The 15,770-nt window shown below is 42.5% G+C and overlaps 1 protein-coding gene across 37 annotated transcripts in view; it reads left to right on the forward strand.

The window, feature by feature from the left end:
• Window positions 1–15,770, forward strand: part of TLN2 (talin 2) — a 496,882-nt gene that overhangs the window by 111,209 nt on the left and 369,903 nt on the right. For 7 of the 37 annotated variants that reach the window (XM_086321351.1, XM_086321334.1, XM_086321339.1 and 4 more), the window contains exon 3: window positions 1,380–1,547. The exons of the other annotated variants lie outside the window; for them this stretch is intronic. The gene's annotated coding sequence lies outside the window, so the exon portion shown is untranslated. The remainder of the gene's footprint in view (window positions 1–1,379; window positions 1,548–15,770) is intronic. 37 annotated transcript variants of the gene reach the window in all.

The raw sequence follows: 15,770 nt of genomic DNA on the forward strand, positions 1-15,770 counted from the left end.
TGAGTTCAGGTAAGAGAGACTTGCTTTCAAGTGTTGGGGGTACTTCGCTGGTAGCCCAGTGGCTCAGACTCTGTACTTCTAATGCAGTAAGGCAGAGGATCTGGGTTTGATCCCTAATGGGGGAACTAGATCCCTCATGCTGCAACTAAGAGTTCTCAGGCCGTAACTAAAGATCTCATGCCACAGTGAAGATCGAAGATCCCGTGTGCTGCAACTAAGATCCAGCGCAGCCAAGAAAATATTTTTTAAAAAGAAACAAAGTGTGATAAGCTATTGGACAATGCCTTCATCTCCCTGAAGAGATTTTTTTTCTTTTTTAAATATGCTTCTGGGTTGGTGGCTGTATCCTGGAGAGCCGAGATGGCCACAAGCCTGACCTCTGTCTGAGTATACTTCACAGGAGTACAAGGTGCATCCTGATGTCAAATGACCCCCAACACCTGGTGAAATCTTTTCCACAGAACTTATCCTTTCTAGGAGATTTTTTCCCCCTAAAGTTCAGTTCTTTTTATGGATAAATATTCATTACTGAGCATTACCTTTTAGGAAGAGTAGGGAGAAGTTGGTGGAAGAGATGAAAAATTGTTAAGAGAAATTTGGCAAAACCATTCAAGGAGTTAATAGGCTCTGAGAGCTGTTTAAAGGTTACTGTTAAACAAAAGAAATGTATTGATGGAATATAGTGGAGTCTTAAGTCATTGATGATGATATGACCAGTGAAAGAAGATTGGATCTTTGCTCTAGTACCTATTAAGACAGAATTACAGACATGCCATGCTAACTTCATGGAAGATTCTAGGAATAACTTGACAGTTTTTCCCCCCTGGGCCTGCATTTGTATTTGCAGTCTAATCTTTCTGCTCTCAGACATTATTTTTACTTAAAAACTTGAATAGAGAAATGGCCTGGATATGACTTGAAACCAGGCTTCTTTTAAGCAAACATATTTTGAAATTGAGAGAAAGGTGGTTGAAAAGTTTAGTTTGCTAAAATTTGTCATTCCTTCAACATTCTTTCCTCACATTGTTTCAAAATTGCAATTTTGGTGAAAGTTAGAAGAATGAATGTCCCAATGGGTGGTAACCATTGGTGGGTTGTTTTTTTTTTTTTTTTTTTTTTCATGTTTAAAGTGTGTGTAGTAGGACTTCCTGGCCAAGACGGTGCCATAGACCTCACTGGGGAACCAAATATTCATTGTCTCTCGTTTGCTCATTATACAGGGAGGTGCATTGTGGCTGGCCTCTGTGTCATAAAACAAGAGGGCACCTTTGTTGTGGATTAAATGGGGATTCAGTTGGGCAAGGGCAGTCTGACTTGCCTTTTTGTTGTTGCTGTTTCAAATTTATTTGACCACATTAGATCTTTGTTGTGAAATGCAGGGTCTGTAGCACGTGGGATCTAGTTCCCTGACCAGGGATTGAACCTAGACCGCCTGCACTGGGAGTGCAGAGTCTTAACCACTGGACCACAGGGGAAGTCCCTGACTTGCCTTTGTATTCATGGTGCCAAAACACAGCCAGGCTCACAGAAGGCAAACCTAAAACAAGGTAAGGGGAGAAAGATTATGTTTAACAAAACATCCTTAGAAATGGCTGAGAAAGACCTGGAATTTCTGCTGTGGCCATCCAAAGCTCTACCAGTTCTTACTTGGAGTTGAACATAATGTAACATTCCTTCTTGAGGGAGCACTACTGGGAAAGGAATTTTTGCTTCAATTGAGTAACTTTGTCCTGCTATTTAACATGCATAGTCTTCTTGAGCAGTTAAAGATGCAGAAGAAAGATATCATTGTTTCAAGACAGTTCTCACAAGCCATCTTTTCTGAACCTGATCTTGAGAATTTGGGAACCTGAGGGGGCTTGCATTCTTGGCAAAGCACTTCTGTTCCTCACTAATAGTGCCACTGAGAAAGGCATTTTGTGTACATTTGGAAGTGTAGATATATTCTGCTTAAATAAAGGTTCAGTGTGCCATGGGCATGGTAGAGACCATCCCAGTGAGCAGACTTTTTTCAAAAGGCTGAGAGAGACTGGGCCAGGTAAGCTTCCCTCCATGCATTGTTTAAGAAAAGATTTGTCTGTACTCCTGGCTTCCATTTGGCTGAAGGACGTGGGTTGGGCCATCGGATGGCATACTCAGGACTATACAAAGTCCCCTTTGTTCCCCTTCCTCCTGAGCCGGTCACATGTGTCTCTCGGCTTGCATTTATCAAACAAGCCTTTGGCGGAGGCCATGGGGAAGGCTGGGGTGGACATTCATGACTGGCCATTGAGAACTTCCGTCAGTTCCGTCCTTGCTAGGCTTGTGCTGAAGGGGGTCACCCTTCCGTGGGGTTGCTTGGATACCAACCTGAGGTGGGTTTTTTTTTTCCATTTTTTTTTTCCTTTGAGGTATAATTGATATACAACATGTTAGTTTCAGGTATGCAACATAATGATTTCAGTATTTGTATACACTGTGAGATAATCATCACAGTAAGTTTAGTTAACATCCATCACTTTATATAGTTAGATTTTTTTTTTCTTTCTTGTGATGAGAACTTTTAAGATCTACCTTTTAGCAACTTTCAAATATGCAATATAGTATTATTAACTGTAGTCACAATGCTGTACATTATATCCCTAGAACTTAACTTATTTTATAACTGAAAGTGTGTATTTTTTGGTCTTCTTCACCCATTTCTCGTACTCTGTACATTTGCCTTTTCTAATTAAAATTTTTTTAAATTGTAGGATAATTGCTTTACAATGTCATATTGGTTTCTACCATACAACACCCTGAGATTTTGATGGATTCTTCTCAAAATGAAGCTTGTACTTGGACTGCCCTGGGAAAACCTTTATTCTTTTTTTTTTTTAATTTTTAAATTAATTTTTATTGGAGTATAGTTACTTATAATGTTATTAGTTTCTACTGTGTAGCAAAGTGAATTCTCCATTTAGGTCTCCACAGAGCACTAAGTAGAGTTCCCTGTGCTGTAAGGTAGGTTCTCATTAGTTATCTATTTTATACATAGACTCAATGGTGTATATATGTCAGTCTCAATCTCCCCATTCACCCCATCCTCCCTTTTACCCTGGGTATCTGTATGTTTGTTCTCTACATCTGTGTCTCTATTTCTGCTTTGTAAATAAGATAGTCTATTACCGATTTTTCCCATATATGTGTGTCCATATGCTTGCATGAGTGCTTGCTCAGTTATGTCTTTGCAACTCCATGGACTGTAGCTTGCCAGGCTCCTCTGTCCATGGAATTTTCCAAGCAAGAATACAGGAGCAGGTTGCCATTTTCTACTCCAGGGGATCTTCCCAACTCAGGGATCGAACTCAAGTCTCTTAACTCTCCTTCATTGGCAGGTAGATTCTTCAGCACTGTGCCACCTGGGAAGCCGCATTGTTCATATACAATATTTTATGGCTGAGTAATATTCCACTGTATGTATATGTATGTATATACATACACTGTATCTACTTTATTAAACCTTAATTCTTGATTAGAGCTTTTCATGATTCAGCCACTCTCTGCATTGTAAAGCCATCTGCGGTGGTGCAGAATATCTAAGTCACAGAAGTGACTGTACATTATCCTTGGGAAGGAAGAGGCACAGTGAGCAGGATTCATCCCCATTGATGTGGGTTGACCTGTAGAAGTGGTTGTCTTTTCTTTGATTGCACCTAGTTTTACTAGCAGGATTTTAGGGTGGTAAATGATTTTATGCTGTATCTAATGAAGACTCTGATTGCTCCGTAGTTAGTTTTTAAAGATGTAATTGGAAGGATCTCATGACTCTGACAGCTGATTTTGGAGAGGTTGATTTCCAAGGTAGATAACTAATAAATGGATATCATGTCCATAGAGGGTCAGGTACTACGACACTGGCTGAAAAGCACTGAAGCATGGTTAGGACAGAGTAGGGTGTGTGGGATGCAGACAGCTTGGCATATGGCATGGCTTTGCGGTCTGCCTTGCCCTCTTAGTCCTAGGCTTCTGATGGGCCCAGTGAGAGACGGCTCCACCTTCGAGAATGGAACAGTCTTCTTCCCCTGGTGATCCCCTGGTTAAGAATCTGCCTTGCAATGCAGGGGACACGGGTTTGATCCCCGATCCGGGAACTAAGATCCCACATGCTACTATGCTGCAACTAAGACCCGACACATGTAAATAAATAAGTGAGTAAATAAATATTAAATAAAAGAATGGGACAGTGTACTGCATTGAATGGGAGATAATCACCACAGCTTTCCTCAGCTGCATGAAGCTTTACAGAATTTGGGATCTATTTTCCTTTACAAGGCTGTTTACTTCCTTCTTCTTTTTCTTTTTCTTTTTTTTTTAAAACAAGCCCTGTTTTTCTTGGAAAAGACCTTGTAGCTTGAATTTTCTAACTTTGACAGCTTTTCTTAAGTGCCATTATAGAACACAGAGTTGCCAAAAACAAATGCTTGGATTGCCAGCTTCCCCTTCAGGGGATATAAATTGAGATTTTTAGGCTTTGATGTTTCTGAGGAAGGTTGTCTTTGTGACATAACGGGAAAAGCAGTCGGTAAGGGGGTCAGCCAGGGTGGCAAGCCTGTGCTGCCCACTGGTGCCTGACCTTGGACGAGTCATTCCAGGCTCAGGCTGTCAGATTTGTTGCCAGGAAGGAGCACTGGGCCGGTGATGGCTGGGCTCTCCTGAAATGATGAATTTCGGAAAGGAATTCACTGCACTCTGGACTCAACAGTTTGTTATCACAGCTCTGCAAGCACGCGCGCTACGTTCTTTCAGTTGTGTCCTACGCTTTGTGACCCGTGGACTGGAGCCCCGCCAGGCTCCTCTGTCCGTGGGATTCTCCAGGCAAGAGTACTGGAGTCGGCGGCCATGCGCTCCTCCCGGGGATCTTCCCGACTCAGGGATCAAACCCACGTCTCACATCTCCTGCACTGGCAGGTAGGTTCTTTCCCACTAGCGCCATCTGGGAAGCCCCTATCACAACTCTATTGATCCACAAAAACTCTTGTTGTGTCTTCTGTTGCTTGGCTTCTGGCTTAGCTGGAGGATGAGACAGAGGGGCGTAATCAATGGCTCTGCATCCACGTTTGGAGATGGAATTTGGAAACATGAACACATAGGCAGGCTGTGAGAACTGCCACTTGTAAAATTGCAGGGCAGTGTGAAATATAAAAGCTGGGTGATAAATGGTCTTAGACTTTACTTTCATGTCACCTCTGTCTCCCTTTCTTATTCTTGCATTCCTGGTAACAACTTTGAGGCTAATCCTTTCATTTTAGATATCATAAAACCTAGAGATGGGTTGGAGGAAAGTAACATGGTAAAGCCTGAAAGGCTTTTACTTTACAGCTGTTTTTGCTGTGTTGTCAAATACCACTCTATTAGCTGCTCATTCTTCCAAGGCCAAGTGCTTCATACCTCGTGACCTGGCCATGCTCATCCATGTTGCCTGGATTTATGTGGCTGGTTTTGGAGCTGCAGCAGAGTAGATACACTCCCTCCATAGCCATTTAAGACATCTTATTTATTTTTTAATTTCAGAAGTAATGTGTTTACTGTAGATAATCTCTGATAATGTAAAACATTTAGAGAATAAAAAGCACCCACTCAGTAAAACAAATGGCCTGACTCTGCACAGAATTGACCCTAAATTCTGTGTCTGTGATTCTGAGGTCTGAACTCACCATCCTCAGGCACTGGGGACCAGTAAGGACTTAACTAGCTGTCTTTTTTTTTTTTTTTTTTAATTTATTTATTTGGCTGTGCTGGATCTTCGTTGCTGCTCGGGTTTTTTCCTCTACTTACGGTGAGCCGGGGCTACTCTGTAGTTGTGGTGCGCAGGCTTCTCATTGCAGTGGCTTCACATGTGGTGGGACACAGGCTCTAGGGCACAAGGCTTCAGCAGTTGCCGCACATGGGCTCTAGAGCGCAGGCTCAATAGTTGTGGCACACAAGCTTGGTTGCTCTGCTGCATGTGGGATATTCCCAGATCAGGGATCGAACTTGTGTCTCCTGCATTGACAGGTGGATTCTTAACCACTGAAGCACCAAGGAAGCCCTTAACTGCATATCTTGATGTGATTTGTGTTTATCGTACACTGAGCTTGAATCCTCCACTTCACCTTTTAGCATGGACTTGTCTACTTAACCCAAATGTGCTTTTGTACATTGAGAGAATTCTTAAGCGCGCAGTAGATTTACTCACTGTCACCACCTTCTAAAGCTCCTTAGGCAACTGATTTTTTTTTTTTTTTTTTTCTGTAGAGTGAAAAGGAAATTAGAGTGCCCGCCCTCCTCCTCAGCTTTTCCCTTCTTAGAAATTCCCAGGCATCCTGGTGACCATGCATGCGCCCGCGGCTGTGCTCTGTGGAGCTCCTCTAGTATGCCTGCCCGTTTCCTCTCCTGGCTCTTTTCCAGCTGGGGCCTTTCTAGAAGGGTTTTTTCTGGCTCTGAATTTCTTGTGGTGGTTCCTCCTCTTCCTCCTCTGTCCTGTGAGCTTGGCTGAGGACAAGGAAGAGGAAGGAAGCCCCACTGAGCTCCTTTAGGAGCAGGTGTCTGTCCTGTAGTGCGGCTTACACTGCTTCCTCAGTTATCCTCTCTCCTGACAAACCTCCCTTTGATTCCTAGTTTTCAGCAAGCTGTGCAGTATCTAAGACTGAAGAACCTGAATTGAGGGAGAAAGAGTACCTGTATTTTGGTTCTGCATCTGGCTGTTTTTTTTTTTTTTTTGATAATTGCATTCCTGAGCCTTTATTTATCCATCAATATAACTCATCACATGGAGAGCTCGTGTAGAAACTGTAAAGTTGTAAATTTGCAGAGATTGTTTTCCAACTGTTCTTTCTTTCCTGACACACACAAGGTAGATGCCCTAGATTTTATGTTTTTGCTTAATTCTGATAGACCCTCAAGAAAATGGAGATGGATACCATGTTTAAGGTTTGGAAGACTATGGCAACCTACTCCAGAACTCTTGCCTGGAAAATCCCATGGACGGAGGAGCCTGGTAGGCTGCAGTCCATGGGGTCGCTAAGAGTCAGACACGACTGAGCGACTTCACTTTCACTTTTCACTTTCATGCATTGGAGAAGGAAATGGCAACCCACTCCAGTGTTCTCACCTGGAGAATCCCAGAGATGGGGGAGCCTCGTGGGCTGCCGTCTCTGGGGTCGCACAGAGTTGGACACGACTTAGCAGCAGCAGCAGACTTAACATTAAGAGATTCCCCTCCCCAAGTTAACCTAAAGGTTCAATACAGTCTCAATCAAAATCCCAGAAAGGTATTTAAAAAAATCTTAAGAACATCAACAAACTATAAAATTTACATGGAAATGCAAAGGACTTAGAGTAGCCAAAATAATTGAGGGGGAACATAGTTGGAGGGCTTACACTATGTAATTTAAAGACTTACTATGAAATGGCATAGATACAAGACAGTGCAGCATCCTGTAAGCAGACAGACTTGATCCCTGGGGCAGGCTAGAGAGTCTAGAAACTGTTGTTAGTCACTCAGTAGTGTCTGACTCTTTGCGAACCCCTGGACTGTAGCCTGCCAGACTCCTCTGTCCAGGGAATTCTCCAGGCAAGAATACTAGAGTGGGCTGTCATTCCCTTCTCCAGGCAATCTTCTCAACCCAGGGATTGAACCCTGCATTGCAGGCAGATTCTTTACCATCTGAGCCACCAGGGAAGCCCAGAGAATCTAGAAACAGACCACAGATCAGTGGTCCATAGACTTCCACCAGAGAGACAAACTAATTCAATGGAGAATGGGCTGGCTTTTCAACAAGTCATGCTAGAACTGTTGTGTATCTAGATGGAAAAAAGGGAACCTTGATTCTTAGGCTATACTGTAATTTAAAAAAAAAAAAAAACAACGAACTTGAGGTAGATCATAAACAGATATTTCTGATAGCTCATTTAGGTAGACCCTAATAGTTGATTCTTTTGTAATCAAAGGACTGACTACATTTTATTGTAATCATGTAATCATGAGGGCGGAGAAGGCAACAGCACCCCACTCCAGTACTCTTGCCTGGAAAATCCCATGGACGGAGGAGCCTGGTGGGCTGCCGTCTGTGGGGTCGCTAAGAGTCGGACACGACTGAGCAACTTCACTTTCACTTTTCACTTTCATGCATTGGAGAAGGAAATGGCAACCCACTCCAGTGTTCTTGCCTGGAGAATCCCAGGGACGGGGGAGCCTGATGGGCTGCCGTCTATGGGGTCACACAGAGTCGGACACGACTGAAGCGACTTAGCAGCAGCAGCAGCAGCAATCATGAGGGAGGAACAGTGTGCTGAATGCTGAGGGGGTAGCAGAGGAGGAAGTTGTTTTTTCTCTTTTCATTCTGGAGCATTCTTAACACTGCTATTGGGTGATAACATAAGCAAAAAACAAAACCCCAAAGCCATGTTCTTGGTGGTACCTTCAGAAAGTAGATTTTGGTTCTCTTACTGTCCTCTTCCTCTTATTTTACAACTGAATCTCACTTTAGCTTATGCAGAGAGCTCAGGAAAAGTGGTTTCAAACCTGGTTTACATTCATTTAAAGAAGCCTATTTTAAAATGTACTAGGAAATGCTGACATGTAAACAGTCCTGTGCCGTCACGTTAGTAAGCAAGGACTCCTCCTTTTTAGCTAGTGTTCTTCCGGCAGTTCTGTCCTGGGGTTCTGCCCACTGGGGCCCACCTGCCCTCTAATTGGGGTCTGGGGGTGGGGAGCACAGCTGGTGGGTGACCCCTCACTCAGCGCTGTGATTTCTCTGGTGGCCCCAGGCTGGTGCATTTCCTGGACTTCTCCCAACCACAGTGTTGGCTCTGTCTTCTTGTAGGCACGAGTATTAGATGTTAAATGAAATTTCAACTCGGTCCCTTCTGCATGCTGGGTTCAGGACTGCTTTGTGACATCAGTAGAAATTAAAGAATTCATGACTGATGTGAGGAAGGGTGAAAGAAGTTCTCCATGCACCCCATTTGCCAGTCTCTGATGTACAGTGTGGAGTCTTGTCTGCCTCTCCCCTTCAGTGTGGAGGGGAGAAATTTGCCCCTTTAGGCATCCTGGACTTGGTTCTTAGGTTAATCCAAGGTCGTTGAATGCTGTGAAGCGAATGACATGATAGCTAAGTCAGTGATAGACCTAGAACCGTTCTTTCCTTTATTTTTCTTAAATATTTAGAGAGCTTTACTTTTTGGCATTGTTCTAAGATGTGGGGAACACCGTTTTGAGCAAGACCCCTAAGATCGGGCCCTAGTGGAGCTGGCATTCTAGTTCCCGGTTAAAGGCTTCCTGACATACGTTCTCCCTTGTTAATTTCCTGAAGCGTTCAGCTCAAATCCAGCCAACCACCATCTCTCTAAGAGGAAGCGACCTCTCTGTTCTCTGAAATCATTTGTGTGCCTTGCTCGGTCTGAGAGCGTGGCATTTGTTACAGCACATCGGATCGTGGCACTTTGTGGAAGAGCCCAGGCTACCGTCCGGAAAAGTGGACCTTTTTTGGGTGTGGTGGGAGGAGAAGACTGAGGAGAGTCTCTGGGGTGCTTCTAAGCAGGGAATGTTCTGCAAATATTTATTGAGCAAGTTCATATCTGCATGGGAGCATCACTCAGATCATCCTACAAACAGCCAAGTGGAATCCAGCTCTTCAGGCGAGCTTTTTGAATTCTTAGGAAATCTGCTGAATGTAGGTAAGGTGAGAGCCCTCCTGCCAGGAAACCCTTTAGTTTGTTTCTGGAGCTTTCTTAATAGGAAAGTGCACCCAAAGGTTGAGGGAATCTTAAACTGGCAGTGCGTTTGAAACAAGTAACAATGTGTTGTGACCTTTCCCTGGGGTCTTGCATACTTTGATGTGGCAGAAGCAAGCATTTCTCTGTAGTTATAAATAGCTGTGCAACTGGAGAGTTACACTCTGGGGCCCCAAGTTAAAACAGCTGATTTTGCTTCTGTTGTAGAGCCAGAAAAACATCTTTTTGGAATCACGTATGAGTAGAATGGCATTTAGACAGGATATTAATCTTCCTAGGAATTATACCAGGAAAGCAGAAAGCTTCATTTTAATCCTACAGTGCTCCCTGTTGTTCTTGTTTTGGGCTTGTATATCTGTTTGTTGATGAGCATATGTGAAATGATCCACAGATTATTTTTTTTAATTTTTTATTGGAGGATAATTGCTTTACAATGTTGTGCTGGTTTCTGCCATACAACGATATGAATCAGCCACAGGTATACATATATCTCTACCCTCTTGAACCTCCTTCCCATCTCCCACCCCATCCCACCCCTCTAGGTTGCCACATATGGAGATTCCTTAAAAAACTAGGAATAGAACTACCATATGACCCAATAATCCTGTTTTTTTTAATTTATTGTTGACAAATAATCAAACATCTTAATTTTTCTTTAATTTAAAAACACCTGCTGGGCTGTGCTTAAGTAACTTAAGGGTCAGTAGGGACCTTGATGGAGAAGGCAATGGCACCTGACTCCAGTACTCTTGCCTGGGGAATCCCAGGGACAAGAGAGCCTGGTGGGCTGCAGTCCATGGGGTCGCTAAGAGTCGGACATGACTGAGCGACTTCACTTTCACTTTTCACTTTCATGCATTGGAGAAGGAAATGGCAACCCACTCCAGTGTTCTTGCCTGGAGAATCCCAGGGACGGGGGAGCCTGGTGGGCTGCTGTCTATGGGGTCGCACAGAGTCGGACACGACTGAAGCGACTTAGCAGCAGCAGCAGCAGCAGGGACCTTAAAACCATTTAAGCTGGTGTATCCCAAAGAACTGATCCATGAATCATTCTAAAAGTCAACAGGAGGGACTTCCCTGGTGGTCCAGTGGCTAAGACTTTGCACTCCCAATGCAGGGGGCCTGGGTTCAATCCCTGGACAGGGAGCTAGATTCCACATGCAGCAACTGAGACCCAGTGCAGCCAAATTAAATAAATGATTAAAAAAAAGTCAACAGGAGAAAAAATATAAAGATACTTTCTATTAAGATAAATGTATTCAAAGCATCACCTTTTATTGAAAGATGATATCCGTTCTACTTTTTAGGTTTTAAAATGGCTGGTTTTAATTAAATGATGGCTTGAGGTTGTTTTCTCAAGGGGGAGGACATTGAAGGGAAAGTTATCAATCAGCATAGCTTAGGGAGGAGTGGGGATTTTCTGCTGAGGGATACCACTCCTCTAGTTTGGTAACCACTCATTTAGTTGAAACCCCATTGGATGCTTGAGTTGTCCTCCTCCTAATACCAAGTCCCCATCCAGTAGGGATATTTGCACTGGAAACCCAAGACAGGTTCTCCTCTGGGCAGCTGTGGCTAAGGCTGGAGAAGATTTGATGTTCTGTAGACTTTTGCAGTCATAGCCCAGAGAAATGGCTGGGAGACAGAGCACAGGTGGGTGGGAAGTGCAGGGTGGGCTTTGGGTGGTTGGTTTGATTGCTGTGACTAAAGCAGAAATGCCCATGAGCTTGAGTTACTGCTATGAATTAATTGGGTGGTAATTAAATGCTAACACGGTGGATCAGAGGAAGTGTGGAATTGAGGCATAATAAAATGTGGCATGCCTAGTAAGCAATTGAGTTGTCTTCCCAAGGATGTAGGCAGCACCCGGCAGGAGAAGCACAGATGTCTTTAACAAGCTGTTTTTTTGGGACTGTTTTGCCCTTTTGTCTTGTAAGGAAGATAGATGAGGTGTTTCTCTGAAATAAAGAGCTGAATCCCATATCATTTGTACCTGAAAACCAGATTCATAATTTTATATGAAATAATCTTTATAGAACTTGATTTTTGACATGCAGAATGTTTACTTGCTATTCTTAGTGAAATTTCAAGCCTTGCTTTCTCTTTCTTTCGGTTGTAAATTTTGGATTTCTTTTTTTTTTTCTTTTCTTTCTCTTTTTTTGTACTTCTCATTAGAGAATAAGTAAGATTCCATGTAAATTCTTCACAGTGGCTCTCTGAGTAAGCCTTAATTGGTACATTTGATAGAGAAGAATAAAAGTACCATTTAATTATGGTGGTAAATTTTAAAATGTAGTGTTTTCTTCTAGATGAATTTTTAACCACTGTAGTAAATTTTTAAGCATTGAAGAAAAAAAATTTTTAAGATGTGGGCAATTTGAAATAAAAGTGGCCAAATTGGTATTGCATTGAAAAGAAATTTAGAGAAGTAGGTCTTCCCTGGTGGCTCAGATGGTAAAGAATCTGCCTGCAATGTAGGAGACCCAGATTTGATCCCTGAGTTGGGTAGATCCCCTTGAGAAGGGAATGGCAATTCACTCCAATATTCTTACCTGGAGAATTCTGTGGACAGAGGAGCCTGGCAGGCTACAGTCCATGGAGTTGCAAAGTTTCAGACACAACTGAGCTAGTTGAACTAGCTTCTTAACTTAACACTTAACTTATGAAGTAGGGAAATAAGTTATTTTTTAATACATTTTAACTTTGAACAAGTGATAAAAAGTAAAAATTTTATAACTTAGTTCACTTTCTTAAATTTCCCTTGAATATAAGGGTTCAAGCTTTGAGCATAAACTTTTTTAGTTTAAAATGTCAAGGCTTATGTTTTCCTTTTTACAATAGATTATTTTCTGTGGTAATTTTAGCCTATTAAAGATCTGTATATAGCCATTATTTTCCCTTCCTTCTGTGAATAGACTATTCTTTTAAAAATTATTTGTTTTTGGCTGTGCTGGGTGCTGACTTCATTGCTGCGTTTGGGCTTTTCCTAGTTCTGGGGAGTGGCGGGTACTCTTGATTGCAGTGCAAGGACTTCTCATTGCAGTGGCTTCTCCAGCTGCAGAGCGCAGGCTCTAGGCTCTCAGGCTTCAGTAGTTGCAGCAGGCGGGCTCAGTAGTTTTGGTGTACGAGCCTAGCTGCTCTGAGGCGTGTGGAATCTTCCCAGACCAGGGATCGAAGCTGTGTCCCCTGCATTGGCAGGCAGATTCTTACCCTCTGTACCACCTGAGAAGTCCTATCTATTACTTCTAACCACCATTTACTTTAGTGCTGCTTCACATACATGTGATGGTGAGAGTGACACTTTTTTTCTTTCCTGAAGTATAGCTGATTCACACTGTTGTATTACTGTTGTATTTCAAGTGTACAGCGAAGTGATTGAGTTATACACACACATATATATTATTCTTTCTCAGGTTATTTTCCATTATGGGTTATTACAGCATATTGAATATAGTTCCCTGTGCTATACAGTGGTTCCTTGTTGTTTATTTTATATGTAGTAGTGGATATCTGTTAATCCGAAACTGCTAATTTATCCACTCCCCTGTTTACCTCTTTGGTAACCATAAGTTTGTTTTCTATGTCTGTGAGTCTGTTTTATAAATTCATTGGCATCATTTAAGTGATACCATATAATATTTGTCTTTCTCTGTATGTATGGTAGTTTCTAGGTTCATCCATGTTGCTGTAATGGCACCGTTTCATTCTTTTTTATGACTGCACAATATTCCATTGTGTATACACACCGTATCTTCTATAGTCATTCCTCTGTTGATGCACATTCGGTTGCTTCTATGTTTGGTTATGGTAAATAATGCTGCTATGAATATTGAGATGAATGTATCTTTTTTTGAATAAAAGAATTAGAGTTTTGGTCTTCCAGATATATGCCCAGGAGTGAGATTACTGAATCATACAATATTTCTAATTTTACTTTTTTAAGGAACCTCCATACTGTTCTCCATAGTGGCTGTACCAATTTGCATTCCCACCAACATTGTAGGGGGCTATCCAGATGGTGCTAGTGGTAAAGAATCCACTTGCCAATGCAGGAGACATAAGACAAGGGTTCTATCCCTGGGTTGGGAAGATTCCCTGGAGGAGGGCATGGCAACCCACTCCAGTATTCTTGCCTAGAGAATTCCATGGACAGACAAGCATGGAGGGCCACAGTCCATAGGGTCGCAGTGTTGGACATGACTGAAGTGACTTAGCACACACACAACAGTGTAGGAGAGTTCTATTTTCTTCACACTGTCTACAACATTTATTGTTTGTAGACCTTTTGATGGCCAGTCTGGCCAGTATGAGTTTTATACCTCATTGTAATTTTGATTTGCATTTCTCTAATAATAATGAAAGTGAAAGAGGAGAGTGAAAAAGTTGGCTTAAAGCTCAACATTCAGAAAACTACGATCATGGCATCCGGTCCCATCACTTCATGGCATATAGATGGGGAAACAGTGGAAACAGTGTCAGACTATTTTGGGGGGCTCCAAAATCGCTGCAGATGGTGACTGCAGCCATGAAATTAAAAGACGCTTACTCCTTGGAAGGAAAATTATGACCAACCTAGATAGCATATTCAAAAGCAGAGACATGACTTTGCCAACAAAGGTCCATCTAGTCAAGGCTATGGTTTTTCCAGTGGTTATGTATGGATGTGAGAGTTGGACTGTGAAGAAAGCTGAGCACTGAAGAATTGATACTTTTGAACTGTGGTGTTGGAGAAGACTCTTGAGAGTCCCTTGGACTGCAAGGAGATCCAAGCAGTCCATCCTAAAGGAAATCAGTCCTGGGTGTTCATTGGAAGGACTGATGCTAAAGCTGAAACTCCAATACTTTGGCCACCTCATGCGAAGAGTTGATTCATAGGAAAAGACCCTGATGCTGGGAGGGATTGGGGGCAGGAGGAGAAGGGGACGACAGAGGATGAGATGGCTGAATGGCATCACTGACTCAATGGACATGAGTTTGGGTAAACTCTGGGAGTTGGTGATGAACAGGGAGGCCTGGCGTGCTTCGATTCACAGGGTCGCAAAGAGTCACACAGGACTGAGCGACTGAACTGAATAACTATGACAAGTAAACACTTATGGATGGATTTACCATAAACCAGGTTCTAATACCAGTATTTATTTAGCCTTTTTAACAACCCTAGGGTGAAAGTCCTGTTCTTATCTTCATTTTACAGATAAAGAAACTAAGCTACAGATTAGTTAAGTAACTTGCTTAGGATCCTGTCATACTTAGTGGAAATCAGTCCTAAATATTCTTTGGAAGGAGTAATGCTGAAGCTGAAGCTCTAGTACTTTGGCCACCTGAAGTGAGGTATTGACTCACTGGAAGAGACCCTGATGCTGGGAAAGATTGAAGGCAGGAGGAGAAGGGGATGACAGAGGATAAGATGGTTGAATTGCATCACCGACTTGATGGGCATGAGTTTGAGCAAGCTCCAGGAGTTGGTAGGGACAGGGAAGCCTGGTGTGCTGCGGTTCATGGGGTCGCAAAGGATCGGACACGACTGAGCAACTGAATTGAACTGATACTTAGTGACAGAGCCAGCATTTGAACCAAGGGGTCTGGTTCTAGGGTCTGTGATTTTAGCCATCATCCTGTGCATCATGTCTGCATATACTGGTCATGCTGACAGGGGTGGTTTTGAGTGGGTCAGGATCTTAGAGTAGCTATTTAATATAAATAGACTTTTTTTTTTTTTTCCAGTAAGGGTTTACCTTTTTGGAAGAATGACTCTTGTGTGTTAAAGCCTCAGTTCAATAGTAAAGCCTGTTTGTTTTAGCCAGTTATGGATAATAGCGTTTGGTACATGTTATTCCATTGATGACCTTCTATTTCTGTTATCTTATGAATTTCTAGCTTGTGATAATCATAATAAAATACAGATATACCAGTTGACACTTCAAACCTGTCTGAGCAAAATTCCAAGGGATTTTCTGATAGGATCTAGATTTCAAAGAATGTTTTGGCATTGGGATTCCACTTCTGACTCAGCAGCCGGGTGTGGAGTGTCCATC

This window comes from Bos grunniens, chromosome 10 (genome assembly GCF_055505025.1).
Source record: "Bos grunniens cultivar Pamir isolate PY7600 chromosome 10, Bosgru_T2T1.0, whole genome shotgun sequence".
NCBI lineage: Eukaryota > Metazoa > Chordata > Mammalia > Artiodactyla > Bovidae > Bos > Bos grunniens.